General features: G+C 34.9%; 1 pseudogene; it reads right to left on the reverse strand.

Annotated features, from left to right (window-relative positions):
• Positions 1-2,618: 2,618 nt before the first annotated feature.
• LOC133866060 (UPF0481 protein At3g47200-like) lies at positions 2,619-3,884 on the reverse strand (annotated as a pseudogene).
• Positions 3,885-4,674: the final 790 nt, after the last annotated feature.

The following is a 4,674-nucleotide window of genomic DNA, read 5'->3' on the forward strand; positions in this document are numbered from 1 at the left end:
ATATATGGTTGATAAAGGTAGACTAAACTTCGTTTGCAAATTTCTAAAAACCTTCGTTATGAGATGGATGCCACTGGTAACTTTTGGAACCAGGGACCATCCGACCTCAAGAATAATAATAATAAAATGTTTAAAAATAACTTTGGATATTAGCTGTTGTAAAAAGGGTGAAAGCTAGGAAATAGACATTTTTCTATTCCCAAAGAACAGCATAAATCACAGATCACAATTATTTGATAATCCCATTGATTTAAACAGATGAAAAAACCCAACTATTTAAACTTATAAAGGTCCAATACAGGGGTGGTTAAGGTCATATATTGAAATATTAGATTAATTTTGTATTTGATTTTGATTTTATACGATATGTCATTGACCAACAAACAAAAAATGAAACCGAAAGTAATTTATGTATAGTCCAATACAATATTTCGTTGTTTAATAAATTAGTCCTGATTCTCTTCTAATGGATATCATGTGATTTTATTATTTATTAAATACCATTTCAGAATTATGTTTATATTCAAATTTGTCTTAACATTTATTAAGTTATACTTATTTTGGCTTAGTATTCATTAATTATTTGATATAATATATTCATTATCGGATATTTGCATACAGCTATTTTCAGATTTTAGGTTCATAATTTTATTTATTTTTATTATAATAATCAACTTTGAAAATAAATACTTCATTCTAACACATGAATGAATTTTCGAACTCTAGCTAGAATAGGCCTATGTTAGCAATGACACACAAGACTGTATCATATGACCAATGTACAAGACAATGCATTGGATCTACGGTATAACGTATAGAAATCATTTATAATGTTCATTATAATATTATTTAAATGGTCTCTTTAATTAATGTTTGATTGAGATGGTTCAAGGAATTTTTTTCCAAATGCATTCTTTTTCTTTTTTGCTTTAACTGGAATTCATACAGCTCTCTAATATTTTTTAGGTCATGAGATAGAATTTTAAACAACTTTAAGTAATTGTTCTTAATAATAGTATTGTAATGTGCTTAAACTTGATAAACTTCTAGGATATGTTGTGATATAAGTTTTGAAATTAAATTATAATGAAGAATTTTGCGCATAGCGCTGGTTATGAGCTAGTTGTAATAATTATGAACAAATTGCAATATCATATTCATGAATGAGAGATAGAAAAAGTTTCATTTGGAAATCAAAAATAAGCCAACAGTTCCAATATAAATTGATGCCTTGAACAATTATTATTACAAACCAACAACCTCTAATTAAGGGGTGAAAATTAAAGGACTTCTAATTTTAACAAGTGTGTGAAATAGTATGTAATAAAATATCACAATGCGAAAAATAACGAGACAGATATTTTGTTGACGAAGTGGAAACTCAATTAAAATCACTCCGGTGCAGTTAAACCTAGGATATCTACTATTCAGAAGACAAAGCTAGTACATAGATAGTAACACTCATATACCCAATGCAGCGATCGTATCTAGTACTCTGACGTGTAACCCAACATGAACGCCTCCCAACCAAATCTCCTACTTGAAGGAGTCTTTGATTGAATCATTTACCTTAAGGCCAACCCCTAACATAGACTCCAGTTCAGCACAGCAACACTTGGAAATGGCTTGAGAGAGAACACTATGGCACAATAATTCTTACAATAAACTCTCTAAGCTTCTATGGAATTCAATATTGAATTCTTACAATCAACATGCCTAGGAGCCTTTATTTATAAGTTATAGAAGACCTAAATCGCGTCTGATTAGGTTTCCCTAGGCGTCGTTCGGATGGTAGACATAAGGCGTCCGGACGTACAACTGTGCAACCGGCTTTCCAAAATCGCACGATATTCTTTTCTGAATAGAGCCGCATCCTAACGGTGTTGCCCTAGCGTCAAGACGGTTGCACTTTAGCTGCACGCAATTTCCATTTCAAGGCTTGGAGCGTCAGGACCATGAAGGCTGTTGTCCGGACGATTGAATTAATGCACGCAATTTCCATATATGAAGCTTGACCGTCCGGACTATGAAAAATGTCGTCCGGACGGTTGAACTTTGTATGCACGACTTGCCTTATGAAGGAGATCGTCCGAACGGGAACACACATCGTCCGGACGATTGTAGTTGTCTTCCCATATCTGTGTTTTAGAAAGAAATCTCATAACTAGTCGAACACTAAACGGCGTCCGGACATGTTGCTGAGACGTTCGGACAGATGCAACTTGGAACAGTTCGAAACTTCTTGACACAGAGGAAGGTTTAGATGGAAAGTTCTCGTCGTCCGGACGGATGCAAAGGATCCGATTTTTTTGTCTTGGAATATGTGCAGAATCTTTTAGAAGCATAGCTCTGAAGGAGAAGACTTCTGAAAAAGACTGAATCCCTGTATAAAAGCATCATTACATAGAAGTGATTTTGTCCAACAGAATGCAGCCAATAACAAGCCAACAAGGGGGTTCCCATGACAATAGACGTTTGAATTCAACAAAGATCATGACTCTAGCTTAGCAGCAAGATTTCATAAGGAGCCATTTAACTCATTTTGGAAAGCTAAAACATTATTAACAAATTATGTTATATGAAATAAGAGAACAAAATGATCGGGTACTTGTTACTTCTTAATTGGAAACGATGTAAGAAAGAATGGAAAATATAGTTCGTGTTAAAGTAAGTAGGAGCAAAAAGACAACTGCAAGAAATGAAATCATTGCCCAAGGACGGTTGAAATACTTGTGCCTCAAGTTTGTCATCCACACATTCTTACGTCTGCTGCAATGCTCGTTAAGATCTGCGAAAATTTTAGCATAATAGAAGATTGATATAAAAACATTCTTAGAAAGCTTATTAAACATGGTTGAGACAACTTCATCACCTAACCAATTTTCAATAATTCCTCGTCGAAGAAGTAATTCAACAGCCTTTGAAGGGTTGATGAGATAATCCATGAAGATGATATAGTCTGTGATGCATTTGACATCATTATTTCGATTGTATTGCTCATGTGCAATCAGATTTTGGAAGAAAGATTCCGATCGATCTACTATTTTCAAAAATGGAATTTCCAGTACCCATTGTTGAACTTTATGTGAAAGAAGCTACCACTCTCTAGCTTCTTGAATTTGACTCTAACCTCTTGCAGCTCTGTGGCACTAGGTATCGAATTATTCCCACCTGCCCCAATTTCTACAGATGGTGGAATGACAGATTTATGTATCAAAGCAAGTAGATGCCCAATGTTTTGGAGTGATTCATGATTTGATACAGGGATACGGACTCGGAAATGGTAATAATCTGTATTGGAAGAAAAACACGGCTAAATTAATAAGGTTGTCTTGCTGGTTAGGAACCTTAGTCATCTCGAACAATTTAGTGAGAACAAAGAATGGAATTTGGTTCTCGAATAAAATTGGATCACGTGTTAAGCTACTGAACATCCAACCGAATTGGAGGATTGGGTCATGTACATCTCTTAGATCCATCGAATTGTACTTGGGAAACAGCTCAGTGATGAAACACCCATCAAGAAGCAACATTTATACGAACTCATCAGTGGTTAAGCTAATGGGTTCTGCATAGCATCTACGAGCTCTTCCTTCCAATTCTCTCATGGCCTTAATGTATGTTTCCACACTTGTTTCAGTTTTCCTTTGAAGTAGTTGTAAATAACGTAATTTGTGATCTTCCATAAGCCTTAAGCCATCCTTGCTACGGTGGTAAGGACCGATGGCAAGTAAGTGAGGGTCGTATGCCTTCTCATTTACCCTGCTTAATTGGGTATGCACTCGGAATATACAACTATCTGGAGCATTCGAAGTCAAACCAACATGTTTTTCATGAATACGAACAGAGACAGGATCAGTTCCATCAACACCAACACGACTCATATTCCAAATGAATTGAAGCAGTACACGTTTCTATTCCAAAAATATTGCAAAGAACCTGTCACACATTGATGTTAATCAACTTTAAGCAAATAATTGCATATAATAGGGTTGTGACAACATATTTTGTTTATATATATATAACTAAAGCATAAAATTGTCCTAGGTTTGTGAACGTTTTTTGTATTAAAGAACGTTTGAACAAGTTGTTTGAAACGTAAAAAAGTGGCACAAACTTCAGATTTTGTAGCAAGAGGAAAAAGCCAAGTATATTTGCTAAAATCATCAACTATACTAAAATAAAACATTTGTTGTTTATAGAAGTTATCGAGGCAGGGCCCCATACATCAAGAAACAACAACTGAAGAGGACTATTGGAAATAGAAGGAGAATAACTAAAATGAAAACAATGACTCTTGCCTTGTTGACATGAGGAACAAACTGAGGAGAACTTTTATGGAGACACGGGCAGTTTATTGGACTAAATGACTTGAGTGACGATAGGAGGTGCGGGATGGCCAAGCTGAAGATGCATTTGATCCAAGGAAACCTTTTTGTATTAAAGAACGTTTGAACAAGTTGTTTGAAACGTAAAAAAGTGGCACACATTTCAGATTTGATAGCAAGAGGAAAAAGCCAAGTATATTTGCTAAAATCATCAACTATATTGAAATAAAAACGTTTGTTGTTTACAGAAGTTATTGAGGCAGGGCCCCATACATCAAGAAACAACAGTTGAAGAGGACTACTGGAAATAGAAGGAGAATAATTGAATGAAAATAATGACTCTTGC

Source organism: Alnus glutinosa, chromosome 4 (assembly GCF_958979055.1).
Source record: "Alnus glutinosa chromosome 4, dhAlnGlut1.1, whole genome shotgun sequence".
In the NCBI taxonomy this organism is placed as follows: Eukaryota; Viridiplantae; Streptophyta; class Magnoliopsida; order Fagales; family Betulaceae; genus Alnus; species Alnus glutinosa.